At 40.4% G+C, this 21420-nt stretch overlaps 1 protein-coding gene across 3 annotated transcripts in view; it reads right to left on the bottom strand.

Annotated features, from left to right (window-relative positions):
- SYT1 (synaptotagmin 1) overlaps window positions 1-21420 on the bottom strand; it is a 1490427-nt gene that overhangs the window by 116111 nt on the left and 1352896 nt on the right. The gene's annotated exons all lie outside the window — the stretch shown is intronic.

Raw genomic sequence — 21420 nt, 5'->3', positions numbered from 1 at the left:
TCATGGCTCCTTGTTCAGAACTGAGACATTCCGCTATTGCTCCATGCACCACAGTTCGCAGTCGCCTGCTTTTGCCTCTGACTCCGTGTTAATTTTATGGCATATTCTACTAGCCGAACTTTGTTAAGACTATGACCTTCATCTATTCTCCCTGTTATGTTCTGATCCCAATGCAATGATCCCTGCTCGTTTTACATGTCTGCCTTTATATCTCATCACTTCAACTACTCCTGTAAATGCTTGTATGTAACTATGTATGTAAATAATTTCAAGTTTGGCGCCCTGATGCCTGATGGTACGCGTTACAAATAAATAAAATACAAATACAAATAAGACTCTTTGTGGATTGATAAATGTTTCTTAATCTCTTAGACATAATTGAATTGTTCAGTGATTACAGAATCTTGCTAATATTACATTTTGTAATGGTAAAACAAAAAGCCCACAACCAGTAGGAATTATTGTCAGCAGTGGTGTAAATACCTGGTATTTTTATGGCAATAGCTGGTATGTGATAGTAATACCTCACCTTCAATTGAATAATAGAGCAAATGATGGCAATAACTGGCATGTGGTGAATGCCATGAAAATGCCTTTACAAAAGTCATACCTAGCATGGCCAATGATTGTTTTTGATGATTTTGTAAAAGAATGAATGGAAATGGAAACTCAAACCGACATGCTGGGAGGGGCAATGTGATTGTCACTTTGTAACAGACTGAATTGTGATGCAAAGGTATGGATTGATGCTCTTCTATGCTTAGATTCACCTGGAGCAGCGATTACCCTTACATCTTGGTCGGTTCAGGGGTTATGTGCACAAAGTAACTTTCTGGAGATAGTGTCTATCTCGAAATGCACACGACAGATTAACATTATTTACCAAAAGATTAATTCAAATAGGTTCAGAACTGTTTAACAACCAACATTGTTTTTTGGGTAAAATATTAATAATCACAATGATGCCTCTTTAATGTGACATCGTAATTGAAAAGTGTGCTACATACTGGGATGCCTTTTTCAGGTCATTCTTTTTGAACAGTACCTTCTTACTCTTATGGAGGTCTTAAACTCTTGGAGCCCAGCTGATACCACCTTTCCTTTGGCCTCGTACAAGGTGTTTGCACTTTTCACGTGGGACCTCAGTGGGACCTAGGTGCTATCAGGTGTGAAAGACTGGGTTGAGGTAAGGTGATTGAGAGAAGGGAGTATGCGACAAATACAGAGGGGCCTTTTTGCATCAAGGCAATACCTCCATGTTAGCACTTGGGCGAGCTTTGCCCTGGTGCAAAAATGCAATGGAAATTTATCTTTTTTGCACTAGAGCAATGTTTGCCCTTGTGCTTATACCATGCCAAACTGTACTTGTTGTGGTGAAATGTTTTTCTAATATGTCTCAGTGCTTTTAGAAATAGGGAAAACTTTGCCCTAGTGTTAACACTATGCAACTTTGCAGTGGTACAGCCGCAAACTTTCTGTAATCTGGCACCAGGTCTCCAGCTGCCATCAGAAGTAAAGACAATTATGTAAAATCACAAACGCTTAAACTTTAGACGTCCAGATACCATTGATGGTTGGTACCAACTGAGTTTGCCTGTCTTCTCAAGTAGCATCTTGAGCAGCTAGGCATATGAATTCAAGGACATTTACAAAAGATTATCAAATGGAGGACCATAGCAAATGCTAGTGGAAATCTTCAAAATTATACTGGTGTCAATCACATTTCTATGACTTGTTTCTATATACACAAAGCCTACAGCTATGAGAAGACATATTGTCAAAGCCTATCTCCAGCAATGCTTCAGGCTACCTCACATGTTGTTGGGATCTGGTCAGAGTAAGGGTGATTCCTAGTTTGCAAAACCTTCTCGATCATAATAATAAAAAAAAAAACTAACATGCTTGTTTCAGATAGAATCGGGCAGCATGAGAGAATTCAAGACATGTGGGCCAAAGATGACTTTCAAAGAGGAGAATCTAACTATATGATAATATGTGCTTAAAAAAATAAAAATAAATAATTTATTGTGCTACGGCCCATAACACTATATAGGCCTTTCAAAACATACAAAATGCAATGACCAAAGAAAACACGTTTTAAAATACTTCCAAAATTAATAACAAGAACACATACAAAATAAGGAAATAACAAGAAAACAAGACAAAAACAAAACAATCAATACTGAGGTAATACATTTGATCCATATCTAGTTATCCTTTAGATTTCCCAGTAAAACCTTTAAAAAAGCATATAGTGATGAGGTCAAACTCTTTCTATTTCCTTATATCAACCAGACCCAAAACCTGTCGGTCCACTGTGCCGACCCCAGAAATCAAGTTTGTTGGTCTCTAAAGGCTTTGCAGTCAACAACCAAATGCTTTAAGGTTTCAGTGGAGCAAGAATCACTACAGAACCTACAATGCATGTCCGTAATTGTCTTGTCCCATTTGCTCTTATGTTCCAGGGTGTGGAATTGATTTAGTCGAAATCTTAAATATACCGCCTGGACTTTTGGACAAGGAAAAAGAGCAATGTAGCACAGGGTATCCTCAGTTTTTTTCTAATAAATTCAGCATACTCTTCATAGAGCTAGTATGATGCCAGTAAATCAATAGTAACTGCCCAGTCATGCATGAACAGTTTCTTTTTTACATTACAGACATTGCTGGTCAGCTCTTCAGTAGATGACACAATTTGCGATAAGATGGTTATCATTTTTTAATTGAATTCGTTGATGCCAATCACTGAGTCCCGGAATTGCTCCCCACACAAACTTTGGTAAAGGTAGTTGTTGGGGGGACTCTGGAATTTAGAAAACTCTGCTAGTTTCCTCCAAGTAGCTGTGGAGGCCAAGGAGGTAAAACCAAACGTGTGCCTTACAACAGCGTTGGGAACCAAATTTGCCAAAGCTAGAGTTCTTTTCTACAGCATACCTTCAAAGAGTCAAGATGTAGTCCAAATCTGTCAATGAAATGTCCAACCCATATAGAAGCATAGACTTCACCTTGAGTAAATAATACTGGACGAGTGGTTTTAGGGAAAAGTGACGCAGTTGAGAATAGATTTTCTTCATCTTTGTTAAAAGTGGAGAAAATGTACATTTAAGGAACACTTTCCAAACCTCCCTTAGTACCACAGAGAAAGTGCTCTTTCCAAGGTGTGATTTCCCACCATCCAGTTAAAGATTAAAGGTGGTGAAGATGATGATTTTAGACTTTTGACCATTTACTCTGAGGTTGTTGTCCACAGCATACTGATGGAAAAGTGTGACCCTCTTGTGCAGCCCAACAGGGGTCCTGTCAAACAGAACAAAGTTGTCTGCGAAAGCAAGTCAACCTAGTGTCAATGTACCCATTCTGACCATGTATGTAACCACTGCATCCCACAGTCGGCCCAAATCTGTTGCGTAGAGGTTTAAAGGGTGTGTGCAAAAACACAGCCCTGAAAAAAACCCACATAAGTAGGTACCAGGCTCGATAAAGCACCTTCCCTGCTCAACCTCACCCTCAAGGAGGTAATTGTGTGAAACAATGCCAGAAGCTGAACAATGTTCAAGGTAACCTTCCAGGCCATAAGCTTAGTCCACAAGATGTTCCTGCTCACTGTGTCAAATGCATTTGACAAATCAATGGAAGCCATATATGTGGTCCCCACAACACCTCTTTTCGCAGCTACTAGTATCTAGGACATGATGGTAGCATTAGCGATGACCCCAAACCCATCCGAAAGCCCACCTGACAAGAACAGAATAGGTTTAAGGAAAGGACATGGGATATAAGGTCCTTCAAACGTTTCTTTGTTTAAATATAGGAGCGTTTATTGATTTCCTCCAGGTGTGGGGCACCCTGTGAGATGAGTAGACCTGTTTGAACAAGACCCTAAGAGGCCTGCGCCAAGCCCCCGGATTTTCCTTTATTAGCAAAGGGAAATACCATCAGGGCCCAGAGCCCTTGAGGGTTTCACTCTGCCGAGAGAATGTCGTCATCGTCCCACAGGCATATGGCACAGTCCTTTCCTTGTAAGAGACAAAGCATGAAACCTCCCCCTTTGGCTTACTGTATTTATCTCTGAAGTGTGTAAGCCAAGCTTGTGCCTTGATTGAACACTCTGCTTTCAGGGCCGACATTGACAGTTTGCTGTTTAGCAGTGACCAAAATTTAGAATTGTCACTTTCGATAAGAGTGTTTAAAATGGCATGGTTTTCCCTAACATGAGTATCCCATTTAAGAAATGTCAGAAGGTTCTTATGTTTCATGTTGATTTGTTTCTTAGCCTGAGAAAAGCCTGTCTTAATCAAGGATGATGTTGCCAAGTCTCTCAAGGCCTTCCTTTTGGCTCTCTTGACGTTTGTCACCCTTCTGTCATAAGAGTGCAAGTTTGTTGTCCCATTGTAAAATTGACCCTTATTTACAAATTGCTTCAAACAGTATGCCAAAGTTTGGTTGAAGTTGTCTACAGAAAAAAAAGCTCTGCAATGTTGCCACCCTTCCAGAACAAGCAGTCCAATATAGTAACCATTTTTTTATTTTTATTTATTTTACGGGCTCAAAAAGTGGTTTACAAAATCTAAAACCTTTAGCCCATTCCTTGCCATGCAATTGGAAAGAAAAAAAAAACGTTACATTTCCATAAAAACCAACAAACCAAACTAGGACCATTGTCATCCAACTGGGGTCAACAATACGGGCTAATTGCCTGGGGCTGTCATCGGTTTTATTGTCACAGACCTTGAGCCATTCATTCAGATCCTACAGGCTCGTCTGCCCCCTTTGTTGACTGTGGTAATTCGTCGATTTTTGTTGAAGATTGCTATTACGAGTCTTACCAGAGCCAAGTTAATGTTAATGTTAATTTTTTCCCCTTCAATCAGAATTCGCCACCAATCGTCGACATCTCAGCAATAAAGGACTTGCAAGCCACAGAGCTCAATTTTGTTGTTTTGCCTCCCCTAGCGGGAGTCACAAAAGACATACAAGGATCCTCACAAGTAGTAGCATAGTCAACAACAGCAAGTTATCACTGCCAGCCCCACCACTTTTAGTCAAAGGTTCAAAAAACAAGCCTAACTCAGAGGAAATAAAAAAGTGGCCAATCCAGGACTGTTTAGAGCCTCTACACCAAGTAAAAAAAAAAAAAACAGATCAATTTCCTTTTCACTAGACAGGAAAATGTTAAGACCACAATTCATCAAAAATTAATCCTACAGAAATACAGTTGAAGCACCCTTAGGTGAGGGAAGTAAGTATTATGTTACTACGTTTTTGTCAACAAACCCTCTGTACAGGATGCATGAAGGTCTCCCCATGATAATGAAAAGTTTTTTTCCTTTAACCAGCCCCTTCGTGAATAATTCATCCAGTTCACCATGGTTTTCCACAAGAGCGAGGTTGGTAACATTTCAGTAAGCATTCACAAGCAAGAACTCAAAATTTACCGTAGGAAAATCAACGTTGACTGCTAATAGATCTTTTCCCTGGTTGGAACCTCACTGTGAGTACAATCCATATTAAGATAAACTGCAATTGCCAATCCCCCCTTCGGACGTCCCTTAGTACCTCTAGTAGCTTTCTTACAGTATGTGTGGTAGCCTTCCAGTTCAAATGTAAGAGGAAAACATTTGCCACATTCAAACAGCAGTTAGAGTTATTGATCAATTTCGAGAAACAACACACATTCCGAGAAATTATCCTCAACGACCCTGTGTTAAAAGCACTCATTTGAGAGTTTCAACTTGTTAAACATTTAAATTGCGGCCTCCAACCAAGACTAATCTTCGGTGATGATCTTTGCCCTTTTCCTACTCCAGCCTCGATTGAAGTGGGGTTTCCTGTTTGTTGCGACTGTAGCGATTTCGCCAAGAATTCGGCAATGTCACTTGTAGATTGTAATTCCTGTAACTGGTATCGCAGGGATCCAAGAGCCTCACGGTCGTTCTAGACATTCTATGCTATCAAGTTAGAGGAAAAGTGGCAAACAGATCTCTCAGCTCCTTTGCTCGGAAAAGCCACTGGGCCTCATTACGAGCTAGGCGGTAGCCATGCCTGTTGTACAGGCACGGCTTCTGCTAAACTCGCTACCGGCACCACCACACCATTACGAGTTGAATGGGCCGGTAATTGCCTATTTGCGGGTGGCGGTATTGCCGGGCTCCCCATCCCCATTCTGCCTCATATGGCTGAATGGGTGTGGAGAGCATGGATGCACCGGCACTGTTGATAATGGTGCCGGTTCAATTACGAGTTATGCTCGCGGGGCTGTCAGGCACCCGTGAACAGAACATGTAATTCGGCAGTACGGTGTGAACAGTGCGGGCCTTACCGGCATGGTTCACACCGTACTGCCACCATTATAATGAGGCCGACTGTCTCAAAATGTGCTTTCATTCCATTGAAGCACAAGTGAGGATTCACCTGCCACAGACCAGACTTAATTTCATAGCATAATAGTGCTAATTGCAAGTATATGTCTGTAGCTGGGAAAACGTTTTCTCCCTCATGTTTCCCCTTTCAGAGCAAAAAAAAGACTTTTTTCTTGGTGAAATAATTACTCCTGGTCTTTGGCCATTAGCTGAACTCATTGGCATGTATCAGTGCCTCTCACCTTTCCACTATATTGGAGATAAACGGGGCATTTTTTCTCATTGGGCGCTACCTGTCAGCTCTTTGTCTTCACACCGTTCTTTATTGCAAGGAAAAAAAGTGATTCTTTTAATGTGGCAGAATCAGTCAGGACGCTTTCTGTGAGCACACTGTGGTCAGAGGCTGCGCTAGGGTCAGCAAATGGTGTTTAGAAAGAGCCAAATAAACACTGCGAGATAGAGCGAAATCCGAGGACACGATTTACAGATTAATTTATGCTAAACAGATCTTATTTACTTTTGACTCTTGTCCACTTGTATTTTACTTAAAAAAAGTTTAGAGCTGTATCAGCAGTGAAGTGGGAAAATGGAACACAAGGCTCCCACCAATCCCCTCACGCCCCTGGCCTAGAGGATCACGGCCCAGGCACCCGCCACGAGAGGAGTTTGCCCATCTACCAGACGATGAAATACCCTGGTACAAGAATATACGGATGTGCCCACCAGCCTGTCCTGCCCATGCCAACACCTGCGGCATGGATGAACTCGACTGAACCATGCAGCAGTAAATGAATACATTGTTAGAGATGCCATGACGACTTAGCCACAGGTCAGCACACCCGAGCAAACACGCACACTGGACACTCCCACACCAATCCACACGAAGAACATATTCAGTGCTACGACGTAGGTGACGGACACACTCACTGACGCGCATCTTTATTATTTTTCACATAGGCTTTCAAAATGCAGAAACGCAAGACGCATAATGAACTCATCCATAACGTTTGCTCACGCTTCTCTTAAACCCATGCATTGCAATAAGAAATATAACGAAGACACGATACTGGGGATAAAGCAATATGATACCATAACCTAAAGCGCGGTTTATCAAACGGTTCCACCTATGCACCAGGCCCAAGTAGGCCCCAAGCAAGAGCTTCCATGAACATTGAATGAGCAAGAGTACAGTTGCTGACCCTGCAGAATGAGCCCGGCGATGACTGACAGTCAAGGGCGCAATGTTGCAATCTCGTATGCCGCAAGCCGACACCAAGGTCACACCTGCAATTAAAACCAGGCACACAGTGGAAAATACAATATTAATTGTGCAGAATTCTGCCTCGACCACAGTCCCACCTCACGTGACCAAGCCAAACCTGACAGGGTGCCAGGCCCAGGAGGAGGGAGGCACCGAAACCCCCCCATTCCAAGACACCGGCAGATACAATTAAGTGATCCAATGGACATCTGCGGCGGTGGGAGTAGTCGGCCTTCAGGCATACCAATAAATCTTCACGTTGTCTGCACATAACCATAGTGACACATTGTTGCAAATGACAGGTGCACCGCGAGCAGGGAACAATGATGGTCCCAGACTGGGGGGCTCGTGCGTGGACCAATCAGAACATGAGGCTTTTATCACTGACGCCATTAACATTGGCCAATCCCCACGGATCCTCATGTAACAATTCTCATGTATCAATTTGAAGGGACAACCCAATTATACCACCTGACTAACCCTCAACCACTAACAATGCTCTCTATACGCATGCTATACTAACCCTACCACTCGAGGAGCCAATGCAGAGTGGCAATAGGTTTTTGCTAAACTTTCCCAGGGAACGCAAGTAGCGCGTCATACTAAGATAAAAAGGGCCTGCGAGCCCACGGACGGAGAGAGTGTCAGGACGGACGCGTACGTTCCTTGACCCATCCCTGCCATTTTGTTTAATAAAAAGCAGAATCACCTTGCTTCTTGCGCGTGTCTCATACTCATTTTTTTTGGGATATACGGGAGGAGTTGGGGCCTCCCTGCCCGGAGGTCCGCGGACGGCCCAGCCGACCCCGGCAGAATTTCCCCCCGACAGCAGAATAGCTTCAGGACAAATTATCTGCTTAATGTTGGCGCTAGACACAGGGTCGGATTCATGGAATTCTTTGCACGGTTCATAATTAACTTTGCACTGACTGCACGGCAAAAATACACTTTGCACAGTTCCATGAATCAGCGTTTGTGTCGGCAGTGCAAAATCACTTTTCAGCCATGCAAAGTCACTTTGAACCCTGCAAATAATTCCATGAATCGGGCCCTGAATGCCATGAATGGCAGGCAGGCAGGTCTCATATCTAGGGCAGCATTCATGGAATAATTACCCGTTCAAAGTGAATTTGCCCTGCTGAAAAGTGACTTTGCACTGCCGACACAAACCCTGATTCATGGAACTGTGCAAAGTGTATTTTTGCAGTGCAAAGTCCAGGCAGAGACAGCACATAGTCATTTTTGCAGTACAAAATCACTTTGCCCAGCAAAAATACACTTTGCACGGTTCTATGAATCAGGGTTTGTGTCGGCAGTGCAAAATCACTTTTCAGCAGTGCAAATTCACTTTGAACCGGGCAAATATTCCATGAATTGGGGCCTTACTGTGGAAAAGCAACTGCTTACAGAGACAGTCAACTGTACAGACAGAGCACACCATTCAAGGGCTGTCAGCAAAGTCTTCTAACAACCAAATTGAAATATGTTTCAAAATTCATTCAGCTATGATGTTTTAACTCCTGTATCTCTTGTTTGTAATGAAAGCAGAACATTTCTGTCAGTAGGACACAAATAAGTAATCTACCGATTGTGAAACATAAACTATATATCGGGAAAGCGCACAGTTTTGACTTGCGTATGGGCATTTGATACGCATATGACAGGCACTGCCATTATATGACCTTATCTATTGCACTACATTTGAGCTGTTGCCACCTTATGGTCAGGTAGCATCATCGCTTACCATTTAGTGGCATTATATTTATCATATGCTCCTCTATAAGAGTGCTATAGAAATTCAAGGGTAAAACACATTTTTTAATAACTTAAAAATCTCACACTTATCTTCGGCATGTTTACAGTGCAAATATCTGCTGTATTAATGCGCTTATCCAGTCACCATGCTTGTTGACCAGTTCAACATGCTTCATGAGAATTAAAGGGGAAGAAGAGCATTAACATTACTGAAAATTACATGTTTATGTTCTTTGCTTTTTAAACTAATTATTTTTAAAGAAACCATGCTTTTATTTTCAACCTGTTTTTATGTTTGCCATGATGGATAACAATGTGTTTATTTTGTGAGAAATAGATCATAATATAATGTTGCAATTCTGTCTACATGAGCGCTATTCTTCTCTTTTTCAAAACATCACAGCAACATCCTTAAGAAGAAATTGTACAATAATGGTTAGCTTTCTGTAATGTAAATGTTACATTCCTCTACCATCACAATTGTCTTTATTTTGTGAAAAGCTGAAACAATGATATAGGTCAGATCTAAATAAAGCATTTGCATTAATGGGAATTGTGTTTCATTCTGTCTTGGAGTAAAATGGTAACATAACTAACACTTAATGCCAATTTATGTTTTCATTTGCAACGATGTAAATGCTTTTATAACATCAGTGTCTTGTCACATATGGCTAGTACCCAATAAAGACGTTTTACTCACAGCAACACATAAAACTTTCCCTCTTTACATCTAAAACAAGAAGTGATAACATCACAGCTCCATTGTGTCAGTCTCACAAACAATACAGATGCGTTATTCATACAAAGACAGGTTTAAAAATACTGACAACACAAGCCTTGTTTCCCAAAAATGATTCCACTATGAAATAACCAAAGGAGGGCACTACATGACAGTCCTATCCACGTTAACATTCCCTTAATTACAGAACTCGAACAAAAGGCTAAAGCTATACAAATGTTAACACAACTTAGCCCTAACAGTGCATGCCACACATATCAATGTAATCCGACAACTAAGAAAGGTAACCAAGGCTCCCAAGAAGTTCCCAACTATTGCAAACCAATGCAATATGACATGCATTTCAGAAAACAAGTCCACTAAAACATTACCAAAGCACTGTGTGTATTGTCAAGGGTCATCGAAGAGTGAGACCCAACCGCACGGTATTGTATGCCATTACATTTGCGTCATAAAGGTGTTACAAAAGGGACACCTATGAGCTACAAATACAAAATAATTTTGGTTAGATGTGCATTTTAGGTTAAAAGCATTTTAAATGAAACACATACTTTTGCCCACTCATATGTTTGTACTGTGGAAAAGTCTTTAAGCGATAGATTGGAGCAATACGATCCATGAAGAGCCAGGGAATAACAGAAGCATGTACAGTACAATTGGTACCGTTTTTTTGTGAGTAAAATATTGTCCAAGTCAACCTGAAATGGAGTAAAACAAACGCAGACAAAGGAGAGATATCAGTGCCAATTTATCTAAAAAGCTTGGAAACAGAGTGGCACAGTTTACTGTTGCTTTAACCAAAGACCTTCAAATAAACTTACATTTTAATTTCAAAGTTGGCACCCCTCCCTGCTAGCCTCTAATTATCCGAGCCGTTATTTAAGGCAATTTCAAATTAAATAACTAAGGGGGTTCTTTAATATGTTCTTGTTCTAATGAATGCCAATCTTTTGTAGTATCAAAGGTATCAAACTACTGACAGATCCACTAACTGGAGCAGGCCATAGCATTGATTTGAAGGCTGGAGTAAATGACGGTAAAGCAGATCAAAGACACATTCCTGGCTAACCAAAATTATACTTTTTGGCCATATGATATACAGATTCTGCACAAAAGCCATGGGAGAAGTATGTTCGAATATCATTACATGTTGGCATTCAAAGTTAGAAATGAAAATAGACCCGCAACAGGGGCACTAGCCAATAAGGGAGCTCAGAATGCAGGCATTATTGGCAGGTGCAAGCATGTGATCTCCCCATTCTCTCCCTCACTACTGCTCATTTTTATTTGTAGTATGGTTATATGTCTCCGTATTTTGTTTTAATTGCATTGCACCTTCCTATTTGGTGTCTGTCGCATTGGGATGCATGTTATATTGACGTTACTGTCTTTCTGTGAGACAAGGTCATTTTGCTGATGATGTCATCAGGTGGTTTAATGCGACGATGTCTTCTTTTTTGTGCGTGCACACAGCACTTTGCATACGGTATCTAAAAAGCTGTTTAGTGATGAAACTAGGTTTTCACAACTTCGAGTTCTGAACTGCAGCTGCAATTTTATTTTATTTTATTTTTGCCACTGCACTTCACCACATTAGCAATTATTTGAATTTGCATTAACCCAAGTGGCGTACCTGAAGGTTGCCTACAATATGCTTCTTATTTATTTTTGGCAAAAGTGACATTTGCCCTGATCATTTATTCGGTGAGGTAACAGTACCATATTTGCGTTGTAATAATATGCTACCTTCCCTTCCTTTATGCATGTGTAACTCATGCAGATCCTTAATGTTTTGCAGAAACCTCTTCAAGTCATGTACGTTACTGCCATGTGCACTATTCTTTGCTGCCTATATGTTTAGCTGAAACTGTATTCAGTGTTCTAAGAACCTTTTTAATTCGGGATCACTTTCTGTATATTTTTTATATTGCTTTCAGACGTGTGCCCTGATAAGGGACTGCAAAGGTCCGAAATGCATTGGGCAGCACTGTCTGTCACTCTAACATTGAAGAAGCTGAAGTCAAAATACAAGATTTTGTTGGGCTACTGCAACAGATTAAGTGGCATATTATTGCTAAATTATGATTACAATGTAGCAAGTATCACTACCAGGGTTCAGCCAGTACTGGGGTGTGGGGTCTTCTTCCATATTCCTCGCCAGTGGGTAAATAGGCAATTACTCTTGTTTCTGTTTTGGTTTGGATAAACCCTGTGAGCAAAGTTCTCAGTGCACAGCTGATGGTGACCGGGAAAAAACAATTGTGCAGTATTTACCAGGAGAGATTTGAGATGTTAAGGAATTTCGTGTTGTTGCACCCAGTGACTGCAACCTTTAACTGTCCAGATGTTTTTGGATTACAACTCCCATCAGCCCTAGCTAGCATAGGCAGTGGTGAGGGATCATGGGAGTCAAAGTCCAAACCATCTGGAGAGCTGCAGGTGGCAGACTTCTGTTTTACATCAAAGACTGATACACACTTAGACGTTTCATCTATGCAACATGTGATTGTGAGATAAGGAAAGCAATTGCATGCTTGATGGCAGACCTAAGAATATGTTATAGGGTCTTTCAAATAAGTCCTTTCATTTATGATGGGAAGTTGCATTATTAAATAATGTGTAACTATTTCCCTGTCCAAACTGTGATATTAGTTCATAAGCTAATGTCCAGAAAATGTATGTTGTGCTTTTGTCCATGCATGTAATTAATAAGAGCATAACTGTGACAGCACTCCCAACAGATTTTGAAAACACATCTTGCATGCCCTCTGACAATGGTTATTATTCATGCTACTTTTCAGACAGTGCATTAGTCTGAATGGACGTTTATAAAGTGCAAATGTGCATGAAGATATATCTTTTGAAATGCATCAGTGCATACTGGTGAAATGTGATTATATTGTTAGCATACAGTGAATTTAACATAATATGCAATAATGCTAACTACTACAGGACCAGCATTTCTGAATGAGTATCTCTAAGTATTGTGCCTGTAATGATGCTAGTGATTTCATTCTCAGCATTAACAAGCACAGTACCTTCCGTGAGTATCATAACTATAGATGGGGTGCATTGTGAGTGACGAAACTAAACTCAAGTACTGTAGTTGTTGTCTCAGCACATTCTATTCTTAGACACTAATTCGAGTTAACACTGTGGTAGTAAAAGGAACGCAAGATTGCTTTCCTAAAAAAAAAATGAAGTAAAAGATGTTTTAACTGTGCTGCTTCCTTCAAGTATGAGGCAGATGGCTTATGAAAATGAGTGAAAAAGACTCATTCATTCATTCAAAGGATTATGAAAAGATGGCTTGGAGAATGAAAATGTATTGAAGTGAGATAAATTCAATTTTATTGAGAGAGGTGCCAAAGAAATGTTGGCTTTTATTTCAGGATTTCTGCCTTTTACAACCATGATATGGGTGCAGCTGCAGTATGCAGTTAATCACCTGCACACCTGAGAAATAATTTTTGACAAATGGGAAAAGCGCTACAAACTTTAACCATCCAAACGACATTTGAGTACATTGCACCACAAGGTTGGGTTTTTACCAATGCCAATGAAACCAAGAATGCAAAAACCAAACCAGTTTAAAATCGGACTGCGCCTTTAAGAGTGCAAAGAGACTCGAATGTGTAAGGAATACAATTCAGCTAACTGGTGAACACAACCTGTTCTCCAAGAACTAAACTGAAAAGTGAGAAGAACGAAAAAAATCATCAAGTGATTTGATAGGAAATTTCTATGTATTCAGAACAAAAATGCACATGTGATTCTCTAAACTAACTATTTGATAAGTGGATGCATTCTGAGTTATAAATCATTTGTTAGGGTCATGGCAAATTATGGTGTGTTTGTAGTATGATTGAATAATATTCTTGCTAGCACTGCAGCCTGAACTAGTGCTGATTTTCAAAGTTGACCTGCATTTCAAATCAAAGCAAAAATCCCTCCCTCCTTTGGAATTTATCAGGGGACATTCTTACAAAAATAAACACATATACCATAGAGGTAGAATTTGCAGTGGGGGAACTGAACAGAATCCTGAGTTTATGGCCAGCTTCAATCAGATTTCAATTAGGAAGCCACACATTGGTGGCCACCTCTTGACCTGTTATTTATCATATCCTGCCAGGTGGTGGTAGAAATATAAACAACACACCAATTAAGGCTTATTGGAATGTCTAAGCTATCACTGGCAGAAATCACTTATGAAGACTTGTTTAACTGTGCTGTAACACTGAGGCACCCTAGTGGAAACACAGACTATGCCAGTTCTCATGCTCAGTTAAATGAACCTACATGGTGCTATTGAAATCTAAATCTAATAATATTCAAAACCTTTGAACGATAAGACATAGGAATATGAAACACATTGTGTTTTAAAGATTTAAAGATAAAATAATATGCCACATAGTACTGTTGCAAGCCTCTGGTTGAGTCTCAGAACATAGATGTTGATAATCTTATTTTTTCCTCCATCCTTCTCTGACCATAAATATGGAAATTAAAATCATTCAATGGGAAAAGGGTGTGTGTATTCAATAGGAGTGGCTGACTGTTGTGTAAGTCAATGAAAGGTTTAGGCCAATCACAAAGTCTGGCATAATTATGACCTAGCCTGAGAATTCTGCGAGACTTTAAAAACAGTTTGAGCACAGAACAGGGGATTCTGATGCTCGGAAGTGCTGCAGAGAGGAGCAACACCTGTCCCAATTAGATGAATGCTTTACCTGGATATCATTTGAAACATGGGGTCTTGTTCACGAGGGATTGGAAGTTAACCTTAGGCAGTCCTGATTTCAGGCAAAGCACCAAGAGGGGCCTGCTGACTGAGACTCTCTGGAAACACATGAGGGCTTATGCTAGCTCCATGCAATGAAAGATCAATGCAAGGTGAGCATGACAACTCGCAAAATATAATTAGATCTGTCCCCTGGTATGACTGCCCTGATTAGGACCTGGGGTGAAAGGCAACTGAGGTGATCATTGTCTCTAGAGACCACCATTTGCAAATAGAATCATCCTAATATTTGGTGTGAAATGCAACATTGCTTTCCATTATATTGAAAGCTCCGTGAGCCTTGATTGTGCGTAGAAAGCATGCCATTCCTGCACATAGAGTGAGGGGTTGACAAAATATTATTAATGGAAAGAGAATAGGATATTGTGGTTTTATAGAGTCAGGTACATCCTGATTATATTGTATTCAGGATTGTGCAAGATTATATTTACAACATGTACATTCCCTTTTGTTAGGGCACTGTAAAATAGGACATGTTTCTCTGCACTGATAGTGTAACATGAATAAGTGATATTTAAAACACACCCTCAGCACTATCACAGCTATAGTCGATATTAAAGCATGGATAAAAGTGTGCCTGTACCATGGCCTGATGAGGATATGTTCAATAATGCATTGTCTGTAAAGGCCATAGCTATTTAATAAGAAATGAGAAATGTGAGCAAGTTTAATTTAACTCCAAAAACCAATGTAGGGTGGGAACCTCCAATGTATATAAGCGGTAATCTTCTATTAACCTGTTTTGAACATGTAAAGGAACCACTGAAGATATTCCCAAGGCACCTTGAGTTTGTGAAACAGCAAAAAAAGACCCTGAGAAAACTTTCAGAAGGCTGCATGCTCACCAAATGGCAAATGTTGCCTATATATACACAATGGTATGTAATATTAGCAAAAAGTAGTCCTTAATAAACAAATTGGTGTGATCCAAAACTGTGGTCTTTAATCATATTTGTCAGACAAAGGAAGCTGACACAGTAACACATTACGCTGCCAATGCATTTCAGACCAATGTCCATCATCAGGTCAATACAATTCTGTTCATCCATATAAACAAAAAATGCATATTCAATCAGATGTATTCAGACACACTAATACCCAATTTGTTTTCAATAGAAATAATACATAACACAAAACAAAAGAGGAAAGGAAACAAAAAAGAATAATTAGAATGCATGTCTTATATCATTGATTCTACTAATGCTACACAAAAGCAGTGTTAACTGTGTTCTCATTAGTGGTAGGACCTCTGTATTCTGCAACAAGAGATACAACTTCAGTTTTTCACCTAATCACGACAGAAAAGCTGATTGCCATTTAGGAAATTCTGTCAACTCCCTAACCTGGATCACTGTGTTTTCTCTCTCAACACTATGTAAGGAATGGTTCTCACTGTAGTGTATACAATTAAATTATCCCTAGTTATAATGGGTAGCTTACTTTCCTAATCACTTTCTCTTCTCATATTGTGCTCTCTTAGGCAGTGTTAAAAGCTTAGCTCAGTGTAGCCTTTCCTTACAGGGCAACTGAAAACATCCTGTGTATCATATCTTACCTTAAATGTAATCAGGGAATGCGTTCAGAAGCTAGGACTTTCCTGTTCATGATGTGATGATGTCACACGCGATGTGATCTCATCAACATGTGACATGATGCCGATATTACAGCACATTTGTAAAAATATGTAAACAATGACCATGACTGTGCTGTCTTGACATCCATATGCTGGTCCCTATTCATAAGGGATGTTCTCTAAAGCATCCCCTTGTATGTACTGTCATCTTACTATTAAGAGCTGCTCTATCTGATATCTTTGTATGTGCGCTCCAATGTTAGTACTTATAAGATGACAAGAAATCCCATACTCATACTGCCACTATGTCCATAGTTATCTTTTAAGGGTGCCTCATGTGTCCTCTTGTTGAAAGTTGACCTGTCAATAGGTAACTCAATTAAGGTATAGAACGTATGCACATCTATGCAAATCAATATGCTCAAAACAATGCCTAACCTTTCTACTAGCAAAAGAAATTCCAGCATCTTCAGGTAAAATTGATGTACTTCAACATGTTGCACAAATATACATTTGCAATCAGACAGAAGATGTTTTAAATCATAGATGACTGTCCTGCTGGCACTCACATTTGAGTTTAAGCATGTAGTTATAGTTGATAATGCATAATGCACGCCAAGCTCCTAGTGTGGCCAGCGGCCTGTCTGCTCCCATCAGATGCAGTAGAGGAATACTACAGGTCATTATTGAAGAACAAACTAACACTCAAAGTTAAGAATTGTACAAAAATGTCACCTAGCGATCATAATGGTAATGAAAGTTTAACTTATGAGTGTTCACATGGCTTGTCTGCTCAGTATGTCATAGAAGTAGTGCGCACCTTTAAGACAATAATCATTGCTCCCCAGAAATCTCCAAAAAATGAAACCTTGATGCACCTTTTCGAAGTTGTGGCTTTCAGTTATAAAATGATCCTCTCAGTTCAAGGGTTGCACCTTGCCTTACACGAAATGTATCCAAATACATGAAATGATCAACACTGCAGTCCTCATTCATCTCCTCTAAAGTAAGGACATTCATAAAAAGCAAGCACAATTATAGTATTCATTCATCCCTTTGGGAGTAATTGCATTTAGTTTATCTATGTAGTATACATCCAATCTGTTGCCAAATTCTCATGTGGGTTACTCTTCTTCACTACTTCCAGGATTTGCAAATGTATCTGGGTGATGTTGTGAAGTTTCTCCATCCACTGCCTGGAGACTGATGAGTTCTGGTTCTGAGTACTGATGTTCGATCTGTGCCCATTCCAGCGAAAAATGGCAATTTATTTTTCTGTCATGATTAAGTGAACATGTACTCTGTTAGAAACACTGAAGTGTTATCTATTGTTGTATAATGCAGATGTTCTACCACTAATCAGAACACAGGTAAACACTGCTTTTGTGTAGCATTACTAGAATTGCAGTCTAATGATTTTCTTTCAGTTTTGTTCCCTTTTTTGTTTTGTGTTATGTATGATTTCTATTGTACACAAATTAGGGATTGATATGTCTCAATACATCTGATTGAATATGTATTTTTGTTTACATGGATGCCCAGTATTTTATTGCCCTGACGATGGACACAATTCCGAAATGCATTGGCAATGCAAGGTGTTACTTACTGTGTCAGCTTCTTCTGTCTGACAAATTTTATTAAAAGACCACATTTTTGGATCATATCAATTTGTTTATCATGGACTATAATTTGCTAATATTACATACTATTGAGTATATTAGGCAACATTTGCCATTGGTTGAGCATGCAGTACTCTGAAAGTTTTCTCAGGGTCTTTTTTTTGTAAATTTAATTCAGTTCTTTCTATCTCCCATAGAATAGTGCAAATTCAAAGAATAGTGCGAATTGGGAGGAAAAGTCAACATAGAATATGCATTTTAAATTAAAAACATTACTTCCTCAACCCAAAACGAGCTGACCTCAATTTAAGCATAGGATAAACTCCACACATGCGTTAGTAGCCCACAGTATCACACTCATGTGAAAAGTAGGAAATGTGATACATGTAACTGTTCTCTGATTTAACAAATTGCTGGTGTCATTTCGGAAAGCAGAATTTTCACATCCTTTGCAAGTGTGATTTCATGTGTAATTTGGAAATGTTTTAATGTAAAGTAAAGGATTTTGAGATATTATCAGACAAGTGGCAAAGTTACAAAATAACTTAAAAGATAAACAAAATTGCTCATGGAATTGAGTGCTTGTGTGTCAGGATTAGTAATTTCACTGCAGACAGGTCAATTTCGTTTTTGTGGACCGGATGTCTGTGATTGTGTAACATTGTGATGGGTTCATTGGCGTAAAGTAGGAGACCACCTTTACTTTGATTTTAAGTTTAATTTATTGATTTAAATAAATCTGAGTTGTGATAGAATGGCCTGTTTTGTGTCTAGAAAAGTGGAGTGGAACGATATAATTTGGGGGAAGGGAGAGGTATTTGGCCAGGGTGGCTGCCAGATGTAGGAATCCTATATAGTCCTAAATGTATCTCTCAGAAAACTGGGAGCGTGTGGCAGTCAATAAGGTTTTTCAGAATATAGGCTGTAGCTGAAAATTATAGCCTGTGTTTTGAGCATGCTCACTGCTGCTCACATCTACCCACCATCTTTCCTCCCTCTCTCCATTGCTTCCTGTCCTCTACACACCTCTCCCCTCTATTCACTTTCTTGACAGTTTTCCGGCACCACCAAGCCCTTCCTCACATGCTCTTGGCACACCATGGAAATGGAAAAGGGGCTCCACACGGAGACCCTCCTTTCATATCCATGGTGGCCATGTTGGGTTAATATTTGTTTGGCGCTAACAGTAATAATCACCCACCCCATGGGGCTTCACCCCTTGTTAACTTGGGTCCTGGATCATTGCTGGTCATTGTACCCTGTGTGTGAGTGCTAAAGTAGAGTGACCACTGTGAGGTTATGCACCTTTGGCCCAGAACCTTTGTTAGGGAGAATTCTCATTTATGGCTAATTTCCCTTACCTAGTGAGTCCCTCAGCAGCTTTGCTGGATTTCTGGGGTTTATTTTTTCCACCTGGTAAGAGTGTGAACCTTTTTCCCACTCTTACATGTGTTTTGCCATGTTTATTTCTACTGTTTGTGTGATCTGGGACTCTGGAGCCACACCACTCCATAAGCCCAACTTTTTGTGTGTGTTACCCAGCACCTGCAGTGCAGTGACACAGGGTTGTCTCTAAGATTTCCCACAGACTCCATTTTTCTGGGGCTGACTATCGTCCCCCAGAAACAGGTAAAGTTGCCATTTACTTTATGTAGTCATTTAACCTACAGACCCAGTACCCCCATTTTACATGGAGTATTGGAAAGGGTTAACTCTGATCCCTTTTTGTCTCTACCTCCTGGAGCCTTGTTTTGCTCCCTTAACACTAAGACTTGGCTGGTGGCAGTGGTATCTACCCTATCTCTTCTACCGCAATTATACTATATAAACGTGGTACTGTTTTAGGCTATTGTATTAGCCTTGAACATAAACCTGCTTGACCAAATACATTTTATTTTGGCTCCGGTCGGGTTTAGTCGCCATTTCTTTGTGTTAATATCCTTCTTGTGTTTTACTTTGCGTGGCAAACCAGGTTTGCCTTCTTTGTTCACTGTCCTTTGGCGGGCTTCTGCGAAGAAGCCCTCCTTTGCCGTCTGGGTGTCTAGGTGGGCTGAATGTGAGGGAGCGGTTTAGTCACCCCCTGCACAGGGTCTCCTTGGAGACCCAAGTTGTACTTTGTGTCGATTGGCTGAGGTGATTGTCTGTGCCGGACAACCTCCCTGCTGAGTGATTGACAGCAAGGCTGTGTGAATGGGGGATTTTGGCATAAAAGGCAGGACTTTGGGCTAGAAGTCAGAGTCGCCACTGGAACTGCAAGAACTGAAGAGAAGCGGAGAAGAAGACGGCTGCTGCAACTCCTTAGTCCGGGTGAAGCCCTGCTGCAGCCCTGAGCTATCTACCCTTCACCGACAGAGAAGATCCAGTCCGGAGTCTTCTTCCCTTGAGCCTGGTGGGATCAACCAGATCACCTTCAACAGCCAGAGGATCCTCTTCCTGGTCGAAATTGCTGCACACAGCTGTAGTGGTCTGGATAGCCATCTGAAGAGCCTCTCCTGTTTTAAAGGAGCACACCTTTTGTTTATCGTCACTTCGCTGCTGCTGGCCTCATCCCTGGGTAGTGCAGATCGCTCCAGATGTGCTCCTTCTTGTCCCCATGACTGAAGCTCCAGGAACCGTGAGTCTGCAGGAGCTACCAGGAACAACTGCAGTAGCACCAGCTTTTCGTCAAACGAATAAGGTAGTGTGTCCAACTTCGAGGAATTGGGGTGAACCCTTTTTCCTCACCAAAGGCTTGTCCTTATCTTCCTTCCCTCTTATAACTTGTGCTTCCCTTTTTTGACAATATCCAAGTACGCCTGGCAATCTCAAATCATGAACTGTTCTAACCTTGTGATCCTCGACAACAGGACCCCTGTTCCATTTGACACTGGCGCAGGCCTATTGACTTTTATCTACATTTTAGAAAGTATACTCTGATTCTATTTGCCTTGACAAAGGTATTGCCTATGATTTTTATCCCCTATTCTCTTGTGTGAATTCGTGTGCGAAGTGTGTTTGACTTCAGTAACATTTCTTCTCGCGGGTACGCTTTTCTTTCATAAGACCTAGCTGTCATTACTGTCAAAAAGTGATCGCCTATTAACCCACGGTAACGTCTTTGTTCCACAACACCAGTCTGCAAATCCCGATGTACTTACCTTCAATTGATATGCACAGGGGGAATTGGTTGTGTGTAGTATATTTGGAGTGTGGTTTTAATTTAATTTAATAGAAGTGAAGTGTTTTGTGAACAGATGGTTTAAACATAAATGTACTTATATTTTTTTAACCAGAAACCTTGAGTCAGTGTTTGCTTGAGTCATAGTAATTG

This window comes from Ambystoma mexicanum, chromosome 12 (assembly GCF_040938575.1).
Source record: "Ambystoma mexicanum isolate Mex_15411 chromosome 12, UKY_AmexF1_1, whole genome shotgun sequence".
Classification (NCBI taxonomy): Eukaryota; Metazoa; Chordata; class Amphibia; order Caudata; family Ambystomatidae; genus Ambystoma; species Ambystoma mexicanum.
The sequence above is the reverse complement of the archived record's forward strand: the minus strand, read 5'-3'. Positions and strand labels throughout refer to the sequence as shown.